Source organism: Carcharodon carcharias, chromosome 9 (genome assembly GCF_017639515.1).
Source record: "Carcharodon carcharias isolate sCarCar2 chromosome 9, sCarCar2.pri, whole genome shotgun sequence".
Taxonomy (NCBI): domain Eukaryota; kingdom Metazoa; phylum Chordata; class Chondrichthyes; order Lamniformes; family Lamnidae; genus Carcharodon; species Carcharodon carcharias.
In genome coordinates, this window is record NC_054475.1 from 159,251,600 (window position 1) to 159,279,290 (window position 27,691).

Consider the following 27,691-nt stretch of genomic DNA (forward strand, 5'->3'; position numbering starts at 1 on the left):
CTCTTTTGCACATGCGCATGAAAGAGTGCACATCTCCCTGAGACTAAGTGCTGTCTCAGAGAGATTACGGACAGTACAAAAATCTTTAACAATAGAAAAATATTAAAATTATTAACATGTCTCCCTCATGTGACAATGTCATACGAGGTGGGACATGATAATAAGAAGCACTTAAACTTTATTGAAGTTTTTAAAAACAGATATGAAACCTCATCCCGCCAGTGGATGGGGTTTCATGTATTATCAGAAGCCCGTTGGGGCTCCTGGCCTGCCCGCCAGCCTTAAGGTTGGACGGGCAGGGCATTTAATTGGCTTAATTATCCTGTCAATGGCCTTAATTGGCCATTGACAAGTCGGTGGGCGGACAGCTGATTTCGCTGTCCGCCCGCCTTCCTCAATATTTAAATGGACCGGGATGACGTCAGGGTTCCTCCCAAAGTCATCCCGCATCATTTTCCGGTGGCGAGTGGGCCCCGCCCCCAAATCGCCGACAGGAAAATTCTGACCATGCAGTATTTCCCCTCAGTGTCATGGGGCCACAGCGGTAAAATGTAACATCTAAGCCTTCCATCCTTACCAGTCAGCTAATGTGGCCTTCTGTTCTGTACAGTGCATTCCCAAACTAAGGGCTGGGTTTTATCAAGTGGGCAATGCTCCTGAGAGGAGACGGGTTATAGCATTCGTAAACAGATTTGCAAAGGGTAGAAAACATTTAGCGATGGAATCTAATTTTAACTAAATAAATTAGAAAGATCAAGATTGATTTTGGAATAACCTCTTGTAATTGACTAAAATGCACTGAGAAACAAAGTCACTGGTCTCTTGTTTGCAATGAGTATTGGACTAAATTGACAGAAGCTTTCATTGTATATTATCTGAAAGAGTGGCTCGAGACCTAGTTCATTAAGTTAGGAGGAATATATAACCAGCTACATTTCAATCTGAGGCAAGAATCCTTGCAATCATAAATGAATATGCTCAGTTATTAAAAGAGTTAGGAAAAACATTAAGGCTCTGGCGTGTCATCTGCAATCAGATGAATCATGTTCAAATGATGGATCACAACAGCAATCACAATACAGTCCAGAAAAGCAAGTTCCCCTTGTAGACTGGAAGTCAAGCAAATTCTAACTTGCTACCCTGTAACTCAACTGCCTATTGAACAATTTCATTTATTGCACAATTCAGTTTCTCATCAGCAAGCACACAATTCCCCTTAGTGCTCAGTCTCTTCAATTATCCTTTGTTAGGCTGAGTCCTATTGGTTGAAGTAACAATGCAGTGATTACTGCATCGTTACATTCACTCAAAAAGATATAAATTTATGTAGTGCTTTCTCATTAGCAATTTCTTGTAAAGCACTTCCCACGCAAAGAATGTCTTTGGAGAACACTATTTGTTGCCATATTGAAAAATGTCAGCTACTGCAATGAGATAAATGATCAGTTAATGTGTTTTTGCTGTTGTTGGTTGAGGGGAGAGTGGACATGTAGTGAAATGTGTAAGATAGTGAGAAATTTGTAACTCATTTTAACAATTTCTCTCAAGAATTAGCCTGTTTCAAGTTTCATTTAATAATTTGGGACCATGATATTTTTATACCTCCAACTACTAAGAACATAAGAAATAGGAACAGGAGTAGACCATTCAGCCCCTCGAGCCTGCTCTGCCATTCAATAAGATCATGGCTGATGTTCTTGTGTTTCGATTTCCACATTCCTATCTAACCCTGATAACCTTTGATTCCCCTGCCTAACAAGAATCTACCTACCTCTGCCTTAAAAATATTCAATGACCCCACCTCCACCACTTTCTGAGGCAGAGAGTTCCAAAGTTGTACAATCCTCTAAAAGAAAAAAAAATTCTCCTCATCTGTCCTAAAAGAGCGACCCCTAATTTTAAAACAATGCCCCCTAGTTCTGGACTAACCCACAAGAGGAAACAACCTTCTGACCTCGACTTTGTTAATACAGTTCAAGATCTTGTACATTTCAATCAAATCACCCCTCACCCTTCTAAACTCCAGTGGAAACAAGCCCAATCTGTCCAACCTTTTATCATAAGATAGCCCACTCATTCCAGGTATCAATCTAATAAACCTCCTTTGAACCGTGTCCAAGGCATTTACATCCTTCCTTAAATAAGGAGACCAAAACTGCACACAGTATTCAAGGTGCAGTTTCACCAATGTCCTGTATAGCTGAAGCATAACATCTTTGCTTTTATGTTCAATCCCCCTCGTAATAAAGGACAGCATTCCATTAGCCTTCTTAATTACTTGCTGTACCTGCATACTAACTTTTTGTGACTCGTACTAGAACACCTAGATCCCTCTGCACCTCAGAATTATGCAGCCGTGCTCCATTTAAGTAATACTCTACTTTTTTGTTCTTCCTGCCAAAGTGAACAACTTCACATTTTCCCACATTAAACTCCATTTGCCAGATCTTTGCCCCCACTCACTCAACCTATCTATGTCCGTCTGGAACCTCCTCATGTCCTCTTCACAACATGTTTTCCTACCTATTTTTGTGTCATCTGAAAATTTAGCTACTATACCTTCACCCCCTTCATCTAAGTCATTGATGTAAATCGTAAAAAGTTGAGGCCCCAGCAGAGAGCACTACGGGACTCCACTTGTCACATCTTGTGAATCAGAAAAGGCCCATTTATGCATACTCTCTGCTTTCTGCCAGACAGCCAATATTCTATCCATGCTAATATGTTACCCCCTACACCATGTGCTTTTATTTTCCATAATAATCTTTGATGTAGCAAAGATTTAACAAATGCCTTCTGGAAATCCAAGTACAGTATGTCTACAGGCTTCCTTCTATCATCTGCACATGTTACTCCTTCAAAAAACTCCAATAAATTAGTTAAACATGATTTTCCTTTCACAAAACCATGCTGACTCTTCCCAATTGCCTTGAGTTCTTCTAAGTGCCCAGCTATAATCTCTTTAATGATCAATTCTAATAACTCTCCGTGGCAGACATCAAGCTAACTGGCCTATAGTTTCCTGTTTTATGCCTCCCTCAATTTCTTGAAGAGAGGAATTATATTTGGTACTTTCCAATCTGATGGAACCTTTCCAGAATCTAGCAAATTTTGGAAAATTAACATCAGTGCATCAATTACCTCAATAGTCACCTCTTTTAAGACCCTAGGATGTAGTCCATTAGGACCCGGAGACTTGCCAACCCGCAGTGCCATCAATTTGCTCAGTACCACTTCCCTAGTGATTTCAATTTCACCAAATTCCTTTCTCCCTTTCACCTCCTAATTTGCATCAATTGCCGGAATGTTTTTTGCATCCTCTATAATGAACACAGAAGCAAAATATTTGTTCATTTCTTTCGCCATTTCCATATTATCTACTATTAACTTCCACTGTCACTCTCTAGAGGACCAAGGCTCACTTAACTTACTGGATGGTTTTAAACAATTGAACTGTCTCCTTTTCTTTTTACGAATTGTGTTTTATAACTTCAGAATTCAAATAAACTCAAAACATACTTGGAAATATTATATGCTATAGGAAAACAATCTGCTGAGAGGCTCCCAAATTCTGATTGGGCGTTCCTACTCAGTTTCCTCTTCCTAATCTAGTTTAGTTTGTTACTCTGGTGCTTGCTTTTTAATTGGCTCTTCTCTTACTGACTTCAATCTTCCAGCCATTATTCCTCCATCCTCCAAAATTCTCCACCAAAACCTTCTATCAAGTTGAATAACATCACCTGTAAGATACACTGTGGAAATTAGGGATGGCAATAAATGATGGCCTTGCCAGAGATGTCCACATCCCACAAGGGACAAAACTTGGCAAGGCTTCTTCAGCAACCTACGACATTTACCATCTGGATGGACAGGGGGAGCAAGTGTGTGGGAGCACCTTCACTATACAGACTGCAGCAGTTCAAGAAGGTAGTTCAGAACTGGAAATAGTGGGCAGAATTTTCTCTTCGAACTGCGTCCCGACATGACCACACATTATTTTTGTCTTCCGTTTGGTGGGCGGGTGCCGGAGTTGGCTCCGTGCCCCCAAACTGTCAAAGGCCTGTTCAGGCCATTAGAAGAGTAATTTATGTAATTGTCAAGGTTGCCCGTCCAGCCTTAAGGTTGGCGGGGGGGTGGGGGCAGGTGAAGAGCCCAGGCGGCCTTCAGATTTATTAGAAAAACCTCATCCACGGGCGGGATTAGGTTTCAAGAAGGTATTATTAAATTAATAAACATTTTTCACACAGTTTGTAAACATGTCCCAGCTCATGTGACACTGTCACACGAGGAGACATGTTGAAATAATTTTAATCTGTCTTTATTTTAAGTTTTAAATATGGACTTAATCTCCCTGAGACAGCTCTGTGCCTCGGGGGAGATTCCTGCGCTCTTTTGAACGCATGCACGCAAGGACACAGGCCCCGACTCTCCCTCCTCTACCCACCCGCACAGGTAGCGCTGTGGGAATGCGCCACGCTTGGTGGGCCTTAATTGGCCCGCCCACATAAAATGGCAGCGCGTAGCCAATTGCGGGCAGCAATCGGCTCCGCCCCCACTCCCGGCCAGCCCGCCCGAGGGGCAGGAGATACTGCCCAGTGTTTTTGGAAGAAAAATGCAGTGGAATACACATTCTCACTGTTCAGTTCTATAACTTCAAAGGTCGGTTTTAAAAAAAAATTCACATGCACTGTCTCCTACGTAATGAAAATTATTTACAAAGAATGGGATATAAATTCACCGTAAATTTTTGTGGGATTTAGCAGCAGCAACTATGCATTTATACTAAAAAAAGACATATTTAAATAGCACCTTTCATGACCTGAGGATGTCCCAAACTGCTTTAGAGCCAACATTGATGGTTTTGTAATGCAGAAACGTAGCAGCTAGTTTGCAATGTGATAATGAGTAGCTAATCTGTATTAGTAATGTTGCTTCAGGAATAAATATAGGCCAGGACACTGGGGATAACCCTTCTGCTTTTCTTCAAAATAGTGTTATGGGATCTTTTACATTCACTGAGAGCGCACGCTAGGCCCCACTTTAATGTCTAGCTCAACGGCAACACTTCTGACTGCGCAGCACTCCCTCAGGGTGTCTTTGGAATCCCTTTAGTGTGCTGCCTTTCTCTGTATCATATCATTCTTTTTTGCCACATCTGGCAGTGCAGCACTCCCGCAATACTACACTGGGGTACCAGCCTGGATTTTGCGCTCAAATCTCTGGAGTGGGATTTGAACCACTAACCTTCTAAGCCAAAGACGTGAGAAAGGTACCAACTGAATCTCAAAAGAGAGATGATTAATATATTAGCATATTCATATGACAATACTCTGCTACGTTAACAAAAGCATTAACCCATTTACTTATGTTAAACTAAGCGAGTGAGGAATGTCCCATATCCACATTAAGTATTCAGCTCTTAGTGTCAATAATAATAACCACTTTATGATGTATGAAAGAAGCAAGAGTGCCAATGAATATCATGATTGGGTAAGCTTCTTGTATGTTCCCAGCCCACGCGATGGAAAGGCACTAAAAGCTACCGTCTGGAGAGAAATGAATTAAATCATTCATAGGGGAAAACAAACAGCCGTTAAAACAAGTCAAGAAGGGAAAAAAAACCTTATATGCAGTCTAAGTTTGAAATGAAAAATAATAGTACAGCTGCACACAGCTGTGAAGGGACTTTCAAAAGGTGATGCATTGCATTAATCTTAATGTCAACAGGAAAAACACCAATTGTTCATGATAGCACTGGCTAAAAAATACATTCACCTCATTTTGATTCTAAAACTCTTGCATGAAACTCAGGTCACCCAATTCTGAAAGAGCAGAAACAAAACCTAATTTGATGCGGATCTCTTACTCATATAGTGCCCATGGCTTGGATATTAGGCAGCCATATATTCTGTGGGCTGGATTTTACGGGCCACCTGCCGATGGGAAAGTCAGCAGATGGAGATGGAACTGGAAAATAGGGCGCTGTTGCTCCCACCCCACCACGATTTCACAAGGGGTGGAGGAGAGTCCGGGTGGGCTGTCCGCTTACAGTCCAATTGATGCCCACTTAAGGACCTCATCCCTCCACCGCACAGATTCAATGGGTGGCAGGAGAGCCCAATGTATATTTCAGCCCCTGTGGGCTATGGCTACTGGCTAGTAAAAAGGGTGGCGGGAGGTGGGGGGGGGGGGGGGGGTGGGGGGTGCGGGGTGTTGTGTGGTTGCGATGTGGGGGTGCCCATAGCAAGCTTCCTTTCCAGGTCCCCAGTAGCAAACAAAGGTCCTGCCCCCACAGTTTAACCTCCCTGTGTCCACCCATTCTCCCCCTGCCCTGTCTAACATGCCTCCCAACGCCCTCACCCCAGCCCTTAGTTGCAGGCCCGGTTCCATCGCTGAATGCCGCCTCAATGTCCTCTTTGCGCTCTTGCCGGTGTTGCCAGTACTGCAGAGCTGCCAGCCTCCAATTGGCCAGCAGCTCTATGAGGCAGGTTCTCCTGGTGGGTGCCAGAAGTTTAGCCTCATGGTAAAAAAAGCCCTGTTGGCTGAAACTTATAAGTGGGTTGAACCAGCTAACTGGAGCTGGGCTCGTCCCTAACATTTACACTGGTGTGTGGGGAGCCCTCCCTCAGTGTATAATCCAGTCTTATGTGTGGAAATGGAGGAGGAATTGGATCTCTGGGAAAACAGAATCTCAAACAGCTGCGTAATTTGTTCTAACAGAGAGATACATTTTAAACAAACCACAGGCGACTAAATCTGGTTATATTATAAACGTGGTATTAAAAGCACGTTTTTAAAAAAAAAACGTATGAATTTGGTCATTTTACGATTAAGATGATTATATTTTGATTGCATGGCGTCTGAAAAATTGGATTCTTCAGCAGATTTGCAGGGTAGGAATTTGAGCTGCAGCTGATTTGAGCCTCTTCTTCTGCAAACCGCCCTGGCCAATTGTAGAATTCCATTTGGTCCCCTGTTAAAATCAAGTAATGCAGTGCAGATCAGATCAAACCTTGGATTTTCTGATCAGTGCAACTTAGTGGCAGATCATGAATCTATTAAGCTTGGCCATTAGGACGTTCATGGAAGAACGTGCTTGAAGAGCGACAGGTTAAACACAGAGGAGCGCTGCAGTTACCAGGCACCTGCTGTTCCTTAATTCCACAAACCCCAGTCAGAACCTTAAAAAGCATGGTAACACCCCAGTCCCCATAAAACACCAAGACTAAATGAGATCAGAATGCACACCAGAGATGCATGTTTCAACATAGACGTGTAAGAACCACTGGTTCGAACATTAAAGTATCATGTCAGTCACTCTCAGGATGTGGAAGGGGGTTAAAAATGTTCTCACTATGTGGGGAAAAGAGAATGCATGCAGCAGCAACTGACCCTTAACCAACAGATGATAAATTGAGTGATTGGGGGGATTGAGTGTCAATGAGGGAGGTTAAGGAGGTAGACTTGGTTTAACTACTGGGAAACCAAGAAAAAGAGCCAGCATAGGACAGCAAGGTTGAAAAGAGAACATAAAAGAAAGAATTTATGGATAATAAAACCTCCCAAGTCCACATCCACCACCACCTAGAAAGATAAGGGTAACAGATATATGGGAACAACAGCACCTACAAGTTCCCCTCCAAGCCAATCACTATCCTGACTTGGAAATATGTCACTGTTTCTTCACTGTCGCTGGGTCACAATCCTGGAACTCCCTTCCTGACAGCACTGTGGGTGTACCTACACCACATGGACTGCAGTGGTTCAAGAAGGCAGCTCAGCACCACCTTCTCAAGGGTATTTAGGGATGGGACCAGGGGATTGGGAAGCCTACAAAGATCAACAGAGGACAACTAAAAAAGAAATAAGGTGGGAGAAGATTTAATATGAGGGTAAACTAGCCAGTAATATAAAAGAAGATTGCAAGAGTTTTTTTTAGATAAATAAAGGGTAAGAGAGAGGCAAAAGTGGACATTGGGCCGCTGGAAAATGACGCTGGAGAAGTAGTAGTGGGGAACAAAGAAATGGCGGAGGAACTGAATAGGTACTTTGCGTCAGTCTTCACGGTGGAAGACACGAGTAACATCCCCAAAGTTCAAGAGAGTCGGGGGGCAGAGGTGAGTATGGTGGCCATTACCAAGGAGAAGGTGCTAGGAAAACTGAAAGGTCTGAAGGTGGATACATCACCTGGGCCAGATGGATTACACCCCAGAGTTCTGAAGGAGATAGCTGAAGAGATAGTGGAGGTGTTAGTAGTGATCTTTCAGGAATCACTGGAGTCAGAGAGTGTCCCAGAGGACTGAAAAATCGCTAATGTAACCCCCCCTGTTTAAGAAGGGAGTGAGGCAAAAGACGGGAAATTACAGGCCGATTATCCTGACCTCGGTTGTTGGTAAGATTTTAGAGTCCATTATTAAGTATGAGATTTCAGAATACTAGGAAGTGCATGATAAAATAGGGTAAAGTCAGCATGGTTTCATCAAGGGGAGGTCATGCCTGACAAATCTGTTAGAATTCTTTGAGGAGGTAACGAGTAGGTTAGACAAAGGAGAGCCAATGGGTGTTATCTAGTTGGACTTTCAGAAGGCCTTTGACAAGGTGCCGCACAGGAGGCTGCTCAGTAAGATAAGACCCCATGGTGTTAGAGGCAAGGTACTAGCATGGATAGAAGATTGGCTGTCTGGCAAGAGGCAGAGAGTGAGGATAAGCGGGTCCTTCTCAGGATGGTGGCTGGTGACTAGTGGAGTTCCGCAGGGGTCAGTGTTGGAACCACAACTTTTCACTTGATACATTAATGATCTAGATGAAGGAACTGAGGGCATTCTGCTAAGTTTGCAGATGATACCAAGATAGGTGGAGGGACAGGTAATATTGAGGAGGCGGGGAGGCTGCAGAAGGATTTGGACAGGTTAGGAGAATGGGCAAAGAAGTGGCAGATGGAATACAATGTGGGGAAGTGTGAGGTCATGCACTTTGGTAGGAAGAATAGAGGCATAGACTATTTTCTAAATGGGGAGAGAATTCAGAAATCTGAAGTGCAAAGGGACTTGGGAGTCCTAGTCCAGGATTCTCTTAAGGTTAACTTGCAGGTTGAGTCAGTAGTTAGGAAGGCAAATGCAATGTTGGTATTTATTTCGAGAAGACTAGAATATAAAAGCAGGGATGTGCTGCTGAGGCTTTATAAAGCTCTGGTCAGACCACATTTGGAATATTGTGAGCAATTTTGGGCCCCGTATCTCAGGAAGGATGTGCTGGCCCTGGAGAGGGTCCAGAGGAGGTTGATGAGAATGATCCCAGGAATGAAAGGCTTAATATATAAGGAACGTTTGAGGACTCTGGGTCTATACTCGATGGAGTTTAGAAGGATGAGGTGGGATCTGATTGAAACTTACAGAATACTGAAAGGCCTGGATAGAGTGGACGTGGGGAAGATGTCTCCATTAGTAGGAGAGACTAGGACCCGAGGGCACAGCCTCAGAGTAAAGGGAAGATCTTTTAGAACAGAGATGAGGAGAAACTTCTTTAGCCAGAGAGTGGTAAATCTATGGAATTTATTGCCACAGAGAACTGTGGAGGCCAGTTCATTGAGTGTATTTAAGACCGAGATAGAAAGGTTCTTGATTGGTAAGGGGACCAAAGGTTACGGGGAGAAGGAGGGAGAATGGGGTTGAGAAACTTATCAGCCATGATTGAATAGCGGAGCAGACTCGATGGGCCGAATGGCCTAATTTCTGCTCCTATGTCTTATGGTCTTATGGTAATAAATCCTGGTCTAGCCAGCGACGCCCACATCCAGGATTTTGACCCAGTGACAGTGAAGGTACGGCAATACAGTTCTAAGTCAGTGATTGACTTGGAGGGAAACTTCCAGGTGGTGGTGTTCCCACCTATCTGCTGCCCTTGTCCTTCCAGATGGTAGTGGTCATGGTTTGGAAGGTGCTGCCTAAGGAGCCTTGGTGAGTTTCTGCAGTGCATCTTGTAGATGGTACACACTACTACTGCTATACGTCAGTGGAGGAGGGAGTGAATGTGGATGGGGTGCCAATCAAGTGGGCAGCTTTGTCCTGGATGGTGTCAAGTTTCTTGAGTGTTATTGGAGCTGCACTCATCGAGGCAAATGGGACGTATACCGTCACACCTCTGATCTGTGCCTTGTAGATGGTGGGCAGGCTTTGTAGAGTCAGGAGGTGAGTTACTTGCCGCAGGATTCCTTGCCTCTGGTTTGCTCTTGTAGCCACAGTATTTATATCCCTAGTCCAGTTCAGTTCCTGGTCAATGGTAACCCTCAGGGTGTTGACAGTCGAGGATTCAATGTTGGTAATGCCATTGAATGTGAAGGGGGCAATGGTTAGATTCTCGCTTGTTGGAGGTGGTCATTGCCTGACACTCGTGAGGCAGGAATATTATGCATGTAGTGCCTTTAAAGCAGTAAAGCATCTCAAGATACTTCAGAGGAGTGTTATCAAACAAAAAAGTACACCCAGCCACAAAAGGAGGTATTAAGTCAAAAGCTTGACCAAATGCTTGATGAAAAAGGTAGGTTTTGAAGAGCACTTTCAAGGAGGAATGAGCGGTAGAGAGATTAAAGGAGGGAATTCCAAAGCTCACGACCAAGGTAGTTGAAGGGACAAGTGCCAATAATGGGGTGACGAAAATTAGGCATGCACAAGAGGCCAGATATGGAGGAGTGAAGAGATCTCAAAGGGTTATAGGGCTGGAGCTGTTTACAGAGATAAGGAGGTGTGAGGTCATGATGGGATTTGTAAACAAAGGCTGAGAATATTCAAGATAAAAGCAAAAAACTGTGGATGCTGGAAATCCAAAACAAAAACAAAAATACCTGGAAAAATTCAGCAGGTCTGGCAGCATCTGCGGAGAGGAACAGAGTTAACATTTCGAGTCCGTATGACTCTTCAACAGAACTAAGGAAAAATAGAAAAGAGGTGAAATATAAGCTGGTTTAAGGGGGTTGGGACAGGTAGAGCTGGATAGAGGGCCAGTGATAGGTGGAGATAACCAAAAGATGTCATAGACAAAAGGACAAAGAAGTATTGAAGGTGGTGATGTTATCACATTCCTTAGCTAATATCACCACCTTCAACACCTCTTTGTCCTTTTGTCTATGACATCTTTTGGTTATCCCCATCTATCACTGGCCCTCTATCCAGCTCTACCTGTCCCACCCCCCCTTAAACCAGCTTATATATCACCTCTTTTCTATTTTTCTTTAGTTCTGTTGAAGAGTCATATGGATTCGAAACGTTAACTGTGTTCCTCTCCGCAGATGCTGTCAGACCTGCTGAGTTTTTCCAGGTATTTTTGTTTTTGTGCTGAGAATATTCAAATTGAGGCTTTGTTGGACCAGGAGCCAATGTAGGTCCAACAAGCACTCCATGATATAACAAAATGGCAGAACTGGCTGGAGAGGCTGAATGGTCTCCTGCAATTACTATGTTTGACTTTGTCTATAACAGGGATAAAGACTATTCATAATAATACAAACTTGTGGAAATACACAACAGTTGTTGATATATTAAATAGTATAAAATAAATCTTTATTTTAGCCATGCAAATTAATATCCTGATAATTGTATTGTGAGATTTTTAGTTACTGGCCCATAACTGTGTAATTCTGTCAACTTACAGTTAAAGATATTCCTAAGCAAAGGCCAGTGATTAATTTGCATATCAAGACCATCATTTATTTAGTCTTTAATTCATGATTGTTTTCAAAGAAGGTACAATTGTAATAATCAAAATTATTATATCTCTAATAAAATTAACTTGATTGCAGAATGTTCATTCTGTTCTTAAAAAACAAACATAAAATAACTGTTACAATGAGCATTTAAAATTGACAAAATCAATTTGGCATTTTGCATAACCTCAATGGCCTGAAGGTAATGCTTTCTCCAAAATCTGTCTAACTGCTGCATAGCAACAATTTATATTCAGCTGAAATATGTCCAGAACCATAGCCAAGAACATATGCTCCTGATTACCTTAAATTGCTCATTGTAACTGGTGCAATGAATTGATGTATTACTGCATTGCACCACTGAGTATAGAGCCCAAGTTCTGCCCTCAGTTAATGACAAGTAAAGTTTCAGTTTACCGATACACGTGTCTCACAATACCTTTGGACAAAATCAGTCTCTACTGTTCTCATCACCAGTCAGATAAAGAGCAGCACTAACAGAGATCACCATTCTATACATTTACTCTGGAAATCGTGTATAAAAGAAGCCTGAGGGGAAATAACTTCCGGAACAAAAATAATTACCAGTTAGAAGGAAAAGCTGAACTGATCAGGTACACTGTTCAAACAACGTATTTCCGGTTGCAACATCTTCTGGTTATTAACTGCAAACGCTTACACACAAGGGGCAAAGTACTGCCGATGGTGAAAATCCAGAATATAAGTAAAGACTGCTGGAAATGTTTAGCAGGTCTGGCATCTGTGGAGAAGGAAACGGGGTCAACATTTCAGTTTGGTGACCTTTAGCCAACTCTGAAATGTTAACAACATTTGTCTGATGTCTGTGACATCTTTTGAAGATCTGCTTCTATCACTGCTTGTTTGTCCCTACAACCACACCAACCCCCTCCACTTCTCTCCCCCCACACACACACAACCAGCTTATATTTCACCCCTTTCTTGAACTCACTCAGTTCTGTCGAAGGGTCATGAGGACTCGAAATGTCAACTCTTTTCTTCTCCGCCGATGCTGTCAGACCTGCTGAGTTTTTCCAGGTAATTCTGTTTTTGTTTTGGATTTCCAGCATCCGCAGTTTTTTTGTTTTTATCTCTGAAATGTTAACCCTGTTCCTCCCTCCACTGATGCTGCCTGACCGGCTGAGTATTTCCAGCACTTTCTCTTTCTGTAACTGCAAATTCCTGTTTGCTGAAGTTGAATTAACTGTACAACAATCGTTAATGTTTCAGTGTAATGGTCATGCATTGGGAGTTCGCACTAATCCAGCAACATCGCCCGGTAATAAAACTGTCAGAATTGACAGTATTCACCATTAGGGATGACAGCCACCTCCAGATAGATCATCAAATAATCCTGTGCTGCAAGTTAAATGGAAACAACAAGAGCGCTCGAACTTTATTCTTGTGATTCACGGCCTCAATTAATATCAATCATTTTCTTAGTTTATTATCACTTGAATTCATCCATTACAATCCCTGACTCTTGAAATTAATTTGAACGTATCAAACTTAGGTTTAGGCTATGTCAAAAGTCACAAGATGAATAATGTCCCGACTATACTTTGCTCCTGTTTTCTCTTGACATCATCATCAAAAAGTAACATTTAATTATTGCTGTGGTTTGGGGTCTGGTTGCATCACGGTTAAGTTACTAGACGAGGAACCCAGCGGCTTGGACTAATTACCTGGAAACATGAGTTCAAATGCCACCATAACAACTGGGGCATTTATATTCAATTCATTAAATAAATCTGGAATTATAAAAACTAGCATCAATAATGGCGGTCATAAGACTACCAGATTGTTGTAAAAATCTATCTGGTTTACTAATGTCCTTTTAGGAAAGGAAACCTCTCATCCTTACCTGGCCTGGTCTGGTCTACACATTACTACAGACCCGCTGCAATGTGGTCGACTTTTAACTACCCTCTGAAATGTCATAGTAAGCTACTCAATTTAGTCAAGAAAATGGCTCACCACCACCTTCCCAGGGGCAATTTGGGATGGGTAATAAATGCCAGCATTCACATGTTGCTCATATTCCACGAATGCATTAAAAATTTCTTTATTCACTAGTATAATCAACATGGTTATATTTAAAATCATACATCAGACACTTTAAAAAAAAGCCATTATTTGCACTGCCAGTGATATAATAGAGCAAATTCACTTTGGAACATGTGAACAATAAAACAATCATATATCGAACAAGGGTAGTTTAATTACTTGAAGATTCAGAACTTGAGTCTTCTCATTTGTTATTTACAATGGACTTTTGTAGAGTTTCCCTGATGATCCTTAACAGTTGGGCAGATGACAGCTGAATTTGTTTTGCATTCTGCAAAGAATGGAGAGGATACAGGACAATGACTATGTGGATAATGTAGCCCTGGAGAGATTAGCAGATGGTTTCCATGCTTCAACATTGATGGTATAATATTTCCTATAAAGTACATTAGCTTTTCTTAATTGCTTTCTGTCCTCAGCAAGATCCTTTATCCTACTTTATGCTCTTGCACTTTCTATTTTTACACACTTGTACATCTTTCACTCCCTAACCAATGAATATTTGAAGTTTTGTACAGTTTGGAATCTGACCTAGACAGAGAGAACCTGACTATTTCGGCAAATGACGATAGTTAAATGCATTCTCTCAGGAGGGCGATATCTCTTTGATGAGATGATCTTGGCGAATAATTTTTTTTCTCAAATTATTACTAATTTCTCATGTTCTTTGCGGGATCAGAGATTAATTTGTCATATTGTGTTGCTTCAGGATGAACATATTTGGGTGCCTTGTTTTTGTTCCAATTCTTTTTGTGGAGTGTGGGTGTGTCATGAAGCTATTAATGTATATCATATTTTGGAAAATATTTCTTTTAAAACAGGGGTTTGGTCTGCGGGTATGTCTTAATTGGATTAAAGCCAGCTAGTCTGGGTGCTTTGATATGTGCTAGTTTGAGGTAGAGTGCATTTGCATTTTTTGAATAGAGCATTCAAGAAGTGGGGTGAAAACTCAACGCCTTTCTAACCGATGCCAAGCCACATGTTTATATTACTAATAAAATTGGTACTATGAAAGGGGTTTTATGGTTAAACAGTGAAGTTCAAAGAGGTTATTGATACAATGAGAACTAACATTCAATGGGGCTGGTAGGTATAGTTTCAGTAGTTTCCGGGTGTGCAGAGTAGAAACAATGTAAGATCAAAAGGCAGCTGCAAGCCTCCAACTGGCTCGATAGTGAAAAGAACCTCGTTTTGAATTTGCAAGGTGAAAATGCTTTGCCTGGTGTTTTGGTTAAGTCTTTGGGTTGTTGTTGCCTTAACGGCGATTAATTTGGAAATTTGTTAAAAGTTATGATAGTAGTCATTTGTAGCCATGTGGATATATTTTAACCTGTGTAATTAATAAAATGCTTCATTTAGTTTAATGTAAAACCTCGAGCACTAGTGGTCTGATTCCTGAGTTTAGAGTTGCATCTCAAACATAACACTTAAAATTATTGATTAAGACAGCTGCTTAAAGTTTCCCCCTGGGATTTTTAAATAATTCCACTTTACAAACTGCATTGGTCATAACAACTGGGGGCTGTGCCGGGATAAATTATATTTCTAATTCCTACATTGGTTAGGAATTGGTGAATCATAAAGCTTACAAGTATGGGAAGCATTTTGAATTCAGGAGTTGCTGAGGTACTTTAGAAGTGGTGAGACTGCAAGATGGCTTTGGCAATTGCTAAGACTTGTGTGGGAGTAGAAGAGAGGACTCTCTTTGGGTTGGAGAAAATAACCAAAAGTAAGTTGACAGAGTTAGTGGATAAGTTAAAACTGTGGTTACCTGCAGGAGCTGAATCTGATATAGTTAAAACTATAGCACAGCCTCTATAGTTGGAAGTGAAACCTGATACTATTGAGTCATAGCTGGAGGTAGTGAGACTTCAGTTGCAAATGAAAAAGCTGAATAAGAGGCAAAGGACAGAGAAATGGCTTTTAAAAGGGAATTAGAAATTGTGAAGATAGAGAAGGAGGAAAGAGAAAGAGAGAAAGAAAGAGAGAATTCCAACTGCAGTTAAGAAAGAGACTTCAGTAGGTGAGGAAGGAGTTATCTCTAGAGTAGAACCCAATGGGGTGATGTTTAAGTTTGTACAAGCTCTTACAAAGTTTGAGGAAACAAGATATTAAAGCATTCTTTATTTCATTTGAGAAGCTAGCAAAACAGATGAAATGGCCACAGGATAACTGGATGGTATTATTACAGTCTAATTTATTAGGTAGGGGGCTTGAAGTGTGTGCTTCACTTTCAGAAGAAATGTCAGTGAATTATGATGTGGTGAAAAAAGCTATTTTGAGTGCATATGAGTTGGTTCCTGAAGCATCCAGGCAGAAATATAGGAATATGAGAAAACAGCCTGGGCAAACTTACATTGAGTTTGAAAGAGTAAAACAAAGTAATTTTGACCAGTGGATACAGGCGTTAAAAATAGAAACAACCTATGCAGCTCTTAGGGAAGTAATTCTTTTAGAAGAATTTAAAGATTCAATCCTTTCGGTAGTGAGAACTCATGTGGAGGGACAGAGGGTTGATTCTGTCAGACAAGCAGCAAAGATAGCTGATGATTATGATTTAGTCCATAGAGCTAAGCCTTTTATTCGTCACTTTTTAAAATTGGAAAAAGGATAAAAAGTGGGAAGGTGAAAGGAAAGCAGGTAGTCAGGGAAGAGGAGGAGTAGCTGAAAGTTCCCAGGAAATTTTTTCTCAAAACAAAAAGGAAGATGCTGAAGGTAGAAGTGACATTCGAGAATTGAGGTGTTTTCATTTTGATAAAGTGGGGCACATGAAGTCAGTGTGTTGGAGATGGCAGGAAAAATCTTTAGGAATTATTGGGGTACAGAAAAGCTCTGGAAGTAAAAGTACTATGGCCAGGATTCTCCCCCCGTTGGGGGGGAGAAGTTGAAGAGCGGGTGCACAGAGGCAGGCTTCCGATTGGCACCTACAATCGGGGGTGCGCCGCCATTTTACATGGGCCGGCCAATTAAGGCCCGCCCAGCATGACGTCCACATGGAAACACTCGGCACTCCCTGTGCGGGCGGGGGCAGGGTGAGGGATTACTTAAACCTGAGAGTGCGCTGTTTTGCGCATGCACACAAAAGAGCGCACTCAACTCCCTGAGGCAAAGTGCATGAGTTAGGACATGTCCATAACTTTAAAAAAAACTTTAATAAAATTTCTAAAAACCTACATGAAACCTCATCCCGCCCGTGGACGAGGTTTCATGCTTTTTCTAATGCCCGCCAGGGCTCCTGGCCTGCCCGTTAACCTTAAGGTTGGACGGGCAGGTCCATTAATTACTTTAATGACTCTGTCAAAGGCCTCAATTGGCCATTGACAGGTCGTCGGGCGCAAAGCTGATTTTGCTGAGCTCAAAATTTAAATGAGGCGCGATGACGTCAGGAGTTCTGCCCAACGACACCGTGTGTCATTTTACGCATCAGCGAGTGGGCCCCACCCCTCGCTTGCCGACGGGAAAATCCTGGCCTATGGGTTCAGGCACAGGAGAAACCAATGGTCTGTGTACAAGTGAAACAAGGAGAATCAGTGAAAGGTAAAAAAGTGGGAATGTGTTCACTGTTTACTCAAGAGAATTCTGAGGAGCAGGTTGCAGAAATGTTTAAAGACATTGTATGTGAAGGGAAAGTCTTTCCATGTGTACAGGGTGGAGCAGGTAAAGATGTTAAAAATACGAAGAGACACAGGGACCAGTCCATAATGTTGTGGGATCGTGATATTTGTTGTTCAGAGGGAGTGTTGCAAGAGAAGTTAATAATAAGTGGGGTTCATGGTGATGCTAAATCTATTCCGTTGTGGAAGGTAATTTTAAAGAGCAGATGGAAGAATGGTGAGGTTATAGTTGGAGTGGTCGAAAAATTGCCCATTGCAGGAGTTCAATTTATTCTGGGTAATGATATAGCTGGATCGCAAACGTGGATGATGCCTATGGCAGTTGAGTGGCCTGTAGAAGTGTTTTCAACAGAAGTACTACAGAAGGAACATCCTGGATTGTTAAAAACAAAAAACTGCGGATGCTGGAAATCCAAAACAAAAACAGAATTACCTGGAAAAACCCAGCAATTCTGGCAGCATCGGCAGAGAAGAAAAGAGTTGACGTTTCGGGTCCTCATGACTCTTCAACAGAATTTTGAAGGGTCATGAGGACTCGAAACGTCAACTCTTTTCTTCTTCACCGATGCTGCCAGACCTGCTGAGTTTTTCCAGCTAATTCTGCTTTTGTTTTGTTATCCTGGATTGTTTCCTGATTGTGTTATAACAAGGTCAAAGGCCCATTGGGAAGATCAAAATAAATAGGATACACAGGCAGCTCAAAGGCAAGAAGAAGGTGTTGAAATCCAATTAGCTGGCACTGTATTTGATAACATTGTTCAGAGGGAAGATAAGCAGAACAGTTCAGTTGAAGTGTTTAACTCATAGAGGTAAGTGGAGTTACAGAAAAATGATTTGCAATTAAAACATTATATCAGAAAGCTTATTCATAAACCAAAGCAAAATGTATTCCAGTATGTTATTATCTTTGAGGGAATATATTAATGAGAAAATGGCGATCGGATTATGTCTCAGCAAATGAAAGCTGGAGAGAGGTGCGTGAGAGGTGTTATCCCATTAGTGTATAGAAATGAGATTCTGAGGATTGCTCATGAAATTCCAATGGGGGGAAATTTAGGAATTAGGAAAACAAAGGAAAAGATGCAGAGGTTTTTTTTGGCCAGGATTCCATTGGGTTTTAGTCAAATTCTGTAGAACCTGTCATATATATCAAATAACAAGAAAATCACAGCAGATAATGAAAGTGAAAGTAGATAAGAAGGCTAAAATTCACAGTTTTGTTTCTGGAGAGAAAGTATTAATTTATTACCAGCACCAGGGGATTCATTAAATGCAAGATTTAGTGGACCTTACAGGATTGAAAAGAAATTGAGTGAAATAAATTATTTAATACATACTCTAAATAGAAGAAAGAAACAGAGGGTGTGTCATGTAAATATGCTTAAAAATAATTTGACAGGGAAGAGGAACAAAAAGAGATGTTAGTGATGGTGGATGATGAGCAAGAGGTACAAGTGCAGGGCTCTGAAACTGATTTTCCTCTAACCAAATTGGATAATGAGGGAGTGCTTGAAAATGTAAATGCATTATTGAGTTACCTTCCAAGAAAGTGTGAAAGTGATTTGGAAAAGCTATTACAGTCACACAAACATATTTGCGGAAATAAGTTGGGAAAGACACATTTAGCTCTACATGATACGTCTATAGAAATATCATCTTCAGTGAGGCAACAGCCTTATAGATTAAATCCGGCAAAGTTATCACAAGTACAAAAAGAAATTGATTTCATGCTTCAAAATGATACCATTGAGTCTAGTTGCAGTAACTGGAGTTCTTGCCTGTTGTACTTGCACCGAAACTGGATAGAACACAAACACTGTGTGTGGACTATCAATAATTGAAAGCGGTGGCAAAAGCAGGTTCATATCCCATACCACGGTTGGAGGATTGTACTGAGAAAGCAGGACAATCAAAATTTATCACAAAACTTGACTTGCTTAAAGGATATTGACAGGTACCATTGTCGGAGAAAGAGGAGATATCAGCTTTTGTAATGCCAAGTGGACTACTTCAGTTTAAAGTCATGCCATTTGGTATGAAGAATGTACCTGCAGCATTTCAAAGACTGACAAACAAAGTAATTGCAGGTCTAAGCAATTGTGCGGTTTATATTGATGATCTAATTGTTTTCAGTCAGATGTGGGAGGTGCATTTACAACATCTGGAAGAATTTTTTACTCAATTACAAGAAGCTAATTTAGTGATGAATTTGACTAAAAACGAATTTGCAAAATCACAAGTTACATATCTAGGCCATACCATTGGACATTGTAAGGTGGGTCTGAGAGATGCAAAAGTCAAGGCTAGCGTGGATTTCCCAGTGCCTACAACAAATCAAGAAGCTTTGAGATTTCTGGGCATGAATGGGTTTTACTGGAAATTTGTACCAAATTTTAACCAAATGGTTGCTCCACTGACTGAACTATTAAAAAAGAACAAGAGGTTTCAATGGACACTGGAGTGTCAGAAGTCATTCGATAGTTATAAAACTGTATTAAATATGACACCAGTTTTGGCAGCACCCAACTATGCCAAGTAATTCAAGTTGGCCATTGACACAAGTGATATAGGCATTGGGGCTGTACTGTTACAAGAAGATGTCACTGGAATTGAAAAACTGATAAGGTATTTTTCATGGAAACTGAATGTACAACAGAGAAGATATTCAATAATCAAAAAAGAGACTTTGAGCTTGATGTTATTATTGCAATATTTGGAAATTTATGTTGCAAACAATTCATCTCGAACAATCGTTTATACAGACCATAATCCTTTGAAGCTTTTGGACAAATTTTGTGACTTAAGTTCAAGGCTTTTCAGATGGAGTCTATTGTTACAACCATTTAATCTACACAGTATACATATTACTGGAAGAGAAAATTTATTCACAGATGCATTATCAAGAGTTTGAGGCTTAAAGGAAAATGGGACATTTAAAAAAAAGCCAAGACACTGAACAGGAGTGATTTCTGTTCATAGCAAGGACTTGCACATATATACATATTTATGTTAATGCATGCATCTGATAATGTAATAGGGTAATAAATATAGGAAATAGTGTGAGATGGGTTATTAAAAGGAAGCCGTCTTTTAGAATTATGATGGCTCATTTTTTTTGATAAGGAGCAGGATATATAATATTTTGGAAAGTATTTTTTTAAAACAGAGGTTTGGTCTGCTGGTATGTCTTAACTGGGTTAAAGCCAGCTAGTCGGGGTGCTTTGATATGTGCTAGTTTGAGATGTAAACAGAGAGCTAGAGTGTATTTGTACTTTTTGAATAAAGCATTCAAGAATTGGGGTGAAAACTTGACACCGTTCTAACCGATACCAAGCCATATGTTTATATTACTAATAAAATTGGTACTATGCAAGGGGTTTTATTGTTAAACAGTGAAGTTCAAAGAGATACAATGAAAATTAACATTCAATGGGGCTGGTAGGTATAACTTCAGTAGTTTTTGGGTGTGCACAGCAGAGGCAATGTGAGATCAAAGGGCAGCTGCAAGCCTCCAACTGGCTCCACAGTGAAAAGAGCCTCAGTTTGAATTTGTAAGGGGAAAATGCTTTACCTGGTGTTTGGTTAAGTCTATGGGTTGTTGTTGCCTTAATGGAGGTTAGTTTGGGAATTTGTTAAAAGTTATGATAGTAGTAATTTGTAGCCATGTGGATATATTTTAACCTGTGTAATTAACAAAATGTTTTGTTTAGTTTAATGTAAAACCTCGAGCACTAATGGTCCGATTCCTGAGTTTAGAGTTTCATTTCAAATATAATACTTAAAATCTCGGTTATGACAGTTGTTTAAAGTTTCCCGCTGGGAGTTTTAAAATAACTCTGCTTTATCATCGGTCATAACAGATGTTGCAAGGTCAGCATTTGTTGCCCATCCTTAATTGTCCTTGAACCGAGTGGCTTGCTAGGTTATTTTCAGAGGGTAGTTAAGAGTCAACCACATTGCTGTGAATCTGGAGTCACATGTAGGCCAGACAAGGATGGCAGATTTCCTTCCCTAAAGGGCATGGTGATAGTTTCATGGTCACCATTACAGAAATTAGATTTTAATTCCAGATTTTATTAATTGGATTCAAATTTCTGCAGCTGCCTTGATGGGATTTGAAGCTATGTCCCCTGAGCATTAGTGTGGGCCAACTGGATTAATAATCTAGCAACATTCCCACAACACCACCATCTCCTCATCAAAGTATAAACTCTTCAGGGTAAGCTATGTCCTTTCATCCATCTGGGGCATCCAGCTAAGGAGTAAAAAACCGAATTTGCTGGAGAATTTATCCTATTAATTCAAAGTATAGGAGGGTAACTATGCAAAGCTTTTCTTTCTATGGTCATCAAACACTTTTTCTGGAAAACAGACCTTTTGAATACTGGAAACTGTTCCCCAAATTAAAGGGTAGTCTTCTCGGACAAATCTCCTTCACCTTGCATGTGTGATGAGTAAAACAACAAAAAGATACAGCCTTGCATTTACATAGCGGCTTTTACAACTTCCAGCCGTCACAAAGCACTTTAACTCTTGAAATGCAGTCGCTGTGTAATGCAGGAAATGCATCAGCTAATTTGCGCACAGCCAAGTTCATACAAACACCAATGAGACGATCAATCAATCAATTGTATTCATGCCTGTTATTGGCCAAGCCATCAGGTTCAGCTTGGCACCTTTTACGTCCACCTGAGAGGGCTAAATGTGGCCTTGATGTAAAGTCTCATTCAAAAGACGGCACCTCTGTTAGTGCAGCACTCCCTCGTTACCGCACTGGAATGACAGTGATTTTGGACTCAATTCTAACCAATGTTGGATTTTTATCCCTACTACTAGCAGCTTGACCAATGATGAAGAAGCAAATTGAAGAGAACCATCACTTAATTGCTTATTTAAAAGATTATCACTTAATTGCTTGATGCTGTTTCCTGTCGGCTTCCTTCTTTGGGCCAGCATTTGACTTCTAACTTTATGCTAAACATTTCATAACAAAGCCATCCATCACAAAAGCTCACTGGGAAAGTGTGGAGACCTATGGCAGAAGACACCCAGACAAGTGTCACGCAATAAGGCATCCATTCACATCCCAGGTATAGGAAGGGAAATAAGACTGCTTTCTATGCACCCTGCTGGCTCACCGCAGAACAACCTTGTGGGTGCGCAGCCATGCAGAAAATGAATATTTATAAACATTCTGCTATTTGGGGTAGATAATAATCATAAGCAACTGAAAAATAATGCCGAAGGCTGTAGAAGTTGTGCCGTGGGTGGCACTGGAACAAACTCTATCGGTCACTGCACCTGCGGGAGCAAAATAATTTATCTTCGATATCAGACACCTTTAATCAGTGCACATCTATAAATATCACACTTGGTTCTTCTAACACTTTTTCCATAACAATTAAACATCTATTCATTACAATGAATTACCAACAAATCCTCCACTCCACAGTGTCGCCTGTGTCACGGCCCAGGGAAAATTCAGCCTGTTCTCTGTTGCCCCTCTCCATATCTGCCTGCTATTTCTCCCGCTACCTTAGTGTTTCCTCTCTTCCCCCTGACCTCCCCCTCGCCCCTCTGTGGCCACCAGTCATTTCCCCGAGATTTGCAATGAAAAACCTGCAATCCTGGCTGCAACTTGGAACAGAACTTTATATCACTCTGGAAAGCGGGGAATAGGGGAAGAGCATCCTGATCCAAAATGACCACCCGGTCAGGCACTTTCCCACATTCCAACACCTCTTTGCTCTTCCACTGCCCCAAGACATGTAAAGTAGATGTCATCACGGGTCATTTGGATCTTTAGTTCGGTGGGAGCATGCCGGAGGTGGCTGTGCACCCACCATACTGTCAAAGGCCTATTAAGACCATTAGGAAACTAAATTAGATAATTAACAGGGCTGCCCGTCCAACATTAAGGTTGGCGGCAAAGAGCCCAAGTGGCCTTCGCGTTTTTCAGGAAACCTCATCCCGGGCGGGATAAGGTTTCCTGAAGGTTTAATAAAATCAAGAAGTAAATTTGGCTAAATTGACAAACATGCCCCAGCTCATATGACACTGTCACATGAGGGGACATGTGAAATTAATTTTTATCTTTCCTTATTAAAAAAATCTCAATATGTACTTAATCTCCCTGAGGCAGCTCTGTGCCTCGGGGAGATTTCTGCGCTGTTTCATGCGCATGTGTGAAAGAGCGCAGGCTCCGACTCTCCCGCCCTCAAAGGTAGCGCTGAGCACTATCGGACATGCGCCACACTGGGCGGGCCTTAATTGGCCCACCCATGTAAAATGGCAGCGCACAGTCTATCACGGGCAGTGATCGGCTCCGTGCCCGCTCCCAATCAGCCTGCCCAAGAGGCCGAAAATTCTCCCCTGGAGTAGTGTGTGAAATTTTGGTCTCCATATTTAAGGAAGGATAATTGTATTGGACGTGGTTCAGCAAAGGCTCCCTAAATTGGCACCTGGGATGAAGGGGCCATGTGGCCTACTGGTGCTCTTATGTTCCTGGGATGACAGACTGAGTAAATTATGCCTATATTCTCTGGTGTTTAGAAGAATGAGAAGTGACCTCATTGAAATATACAAGATTCTGAAGGGGCTTGATAGAATCTGTGGCACTGACAGATTGTTTCCATTTGTCAGGATTATAAAACATGGGGGACACAGTCTCGGGATAAGGACTGATCATTTAGGCCTGAGATAAAGGAGAAATTACTTTATCAAAAGGGTTGTGAAATTTGGGAATTCTCTATGCCAGAGAACTGTGGATGGTCCATCGTTGAATACATTTAAGGCCGGGATAGACAGATTTTTGGTCTCTTGGGGAATCACGGGATATGAGGAGTGGGCGAGAAAGTAGAGTTGAAGCCCAAAATCAGCCATGATCATATTGACTAGCAGAGCAGTCTCAACAGGCCATATAGCCTATTCCTGCTTCTAATTCTTATGTTCTTGCAAAGCTACATTGTTTTCATCTTCTTGGTAATAGTAGTTGCCTTCTACCTCCAATCTTTGGCTCCCTCAACTTCTTCCTCCAGGTCCTAACGTAGCTTGTCTTGCTAAATTGGAATCACATTAGGGGAGATGGCAGCATAGTGGTAATCCAGTGAACCAAGGTATTGCTCTGGGAACCTGGGCTCAAATCCCACCATAGCAGATGGTGGAATTTGAATTCAATAAAAATTATGGAATTAGAAGTCTGATGATGACCATGAAATCATTGCTGACCATTATAAAAACCCATTTGGTTCACTAGTGTCCTTTAGGGAAGGAAATCTGCTGTCCTTACCTGGTCTGGCCTACATGTGTCTCTAGATCCACAGCAATGTGGTTGCCTCTCAAATGCCCATCGAACAAGGGCAATTGGGGATGGGCAATAAATGCTGGCCGAGCCAGTGACACCCACATCCCATGAATGAATAAAGAAAAAACACGTTTTGCTTTAAAAAATTCAAAGTGATGTTTCCCCCAAAATTTATTTTTCTGTAAAAAGTGAACTGAAGATGCAAAACCGTAACAACCATTATGCCTCTGGACCTTCCTCATTTTTGGCAAAATCTGAAATGCCGTCTGGAATTTTCCAGCCCCGCCGCAGTGTGTTTTCCCATGGCGGAGCCAGCGAGTCACTGAAATCTCCGTTCACGTCGGCTTATATTTGAGCTGGAGAATCTCGGCCACACTCCAGGGGCAAGGTTTTCCTTGCGGACTTCCGAACTCTGGCGCTAGGTTGAAATGTGAGAAACAGGACAGAATTTAATCCGGGTGATGGGAGTCTCTCCCATTGGCTGGAGAGTCAGCAAAAGTTCCACTCCGCCTCCTTTAGGGAAGGCCTTCCATACTGGCCAGGGGCAGGCCTTCCCTGGGATCCAGGACCCCTGGGGGTGTGAATCCCTGGAGTGGTGGCTGCTACTGGCAATGCACCCACTAGAGCCCCAGGATCAGCGAGGGACCTAGGCCACAGGTGAATGAGGGCGGGATGCAGGTCACGGGGAGAGGGTCCCTAGTTGTGGGGGGAGGGAGTGGCCGGAAGAAAGAGCAGGGGTTGACTATCAGCGGCCTAACGCCCCCTTCCCAATGCCGAGTCCCAGGGTGCCTGACAACAACCCCGACAGGGGTTTGCTTTTCTGGCTTCCCATGTGGCAATTGCCCCACCCACTGATAGTCGAATACAAGCAGTGGTGGGATGAGGCCATTGAGCAGGCAATTAATACCCGAATAATTAGTGATGGGGTGGGAAGGCTATCCAGAAGCCTTCTATTCCCAGGCTTAATCGGGCAGAGGCACAAGGGCAGCAGGGACACCACCCCACAGCCTCTAGCCTGATTCATTGCCACACACAGTCACTCATTGTGATTTTCCCTGGTGCGGCCAATTAATAAACAGAGGGCGGGCCCGCTGACCAATTAAGGAAGGTGGGCGGGCTCTTGAAGCTTTCGAGCCAATTGGAGGCTTCCCAGCTTGAAAGCAGCAGCAGGGTGCAATCGAACTTAAGCGAGGGAGAGGGAACTTATGAAAAAAAAGTTGGAGGGGGCTCTTCCATTTTGAAGTTTAAATTTAAAAAAATTCAGTCACTTTCCTTTAATTGATCTTAAATGGTCGTTCACATATTGGATTGGCTAGCCTCTGTGGGCAGGTGGGTAGCCGACTGTACCCCCATCCCACCTCTGCAACAATGGCTGGAGGGTGAGATGGACCCGGGGAACCAGCAGCGCTATTTTTAGCTCCCACCCGTCTCCTGTCCTGACCCCATTGGAGCCCAAAATTCAAGCCCCAAGAGATAACCTAATAAATCAAATTGCACATTCAACACCTCCTCCGTCATGAGAAAATTGCAATTTCCCCTTCCACGGAATTGCTATATCCCAATATGACAAGGTATTTGCATTGCTGCTGCTCAACTCTATTCATTCAGCACGCAAACCCCATTAATCTACCGCCAATCTGCTATATTTGAGCCGTTCAGGGTGAGATTAAAATTAAATCCATTACTAAAGTAATGTATATTGATTCACAGCTTTCACTGCAAAGTAAAGTGAACAGTGGAATTTGATCATCAACATTTATTATTAAAAATAACGGAACACCAAATAATCTTTTATTATTACTTAAATGGTCGTTCACACATTGGATCGGGGAGCCTCTGTGAGCTCCAACTCACCTTCTGGCCATTTTTGCGGAGGTGGTATGGGGCTGCAGCAGGAGCACCCACCTGCCCACAGAGGCTAGCCGATCCAACATGTGAACCACCGTTTCAGTAATGATAAAAAGCAGGATTTCACATATTTAGCAACTGTAAATCAGTGGCCCTGATGATGGATTGTGTGTTACTCTGCTTAAGATCCCTAATTTTACAAGCTAGTGCAGTGTTCAACTCATTGCAAACACCGCGATAGGAATGTCAGCTAATCTTGAACCCGAAGAAGCACAAAAAGGTTACACTTTTTAAAAGTTAAACAGATAATAGGAGATTAGTTCAGTCAAAATAACTCACTCGTGACATGGGTAACATAAGTGACCATTATCAGAAACATTAGTGCCAATACTTTTCTCTTTTGTAATGAAGTGCTTTTTAGCATATATCTTTCGCGCCTCCATCAACTGTTTGAAGCCAGCCAAGGTTACTGAAAACCGCACAGAATGTGAAGTATGTTTCAAACCATAATTAGCAGCAAAGACTAAGCTAATCCATATATCTCCATTAGTGAATGCCTCTGATGCGAGATCGTACAATGAAATGGAAATGGGATAAAAAACAACTTCACAAGGTTAAAAAGTTATTAAAATAAATCGTCTTCACTTCAGGGAAACCAAAGGTCACCTCAGACTTGCTGTGTGGCCTAACTTCTTTTGTGCTGCAGAGAAGCCTGCTGGGATTTTACAGCTTGATTACTACGCCGAAACTGGAGGCTAATAATGAAGCGAAGGCTCCCAGAATACACAGCCAAACTTCTGCAGGGTCAAAAGCTATCACATCTCCACAATCAGCGGTTGTCTGCGCCAGAGAGCGACAGCTCCTGCAAAGCGATAGACTAACCGTTTTAGTTATGTGCGATTGTTTTCCCCTGTTGAGCTAATCGGAGGAATAAGGGAGCATGTGTCTTAATCAGTCATGGTTCACTGGGGATGTTTTCAACTGATTCCTGGCAGTCTAATGAAAGTTGTTGCCTTGCTCACCCAACAGGCCCGTTATTCAAAGATCTAAGGCTGTAAGCCTGAAAACGCATCTGCAACATGCACAAACACACACTCGGATATCCCTGACCAGATTGACAACCTTCTCCAGAGGCATATCAAT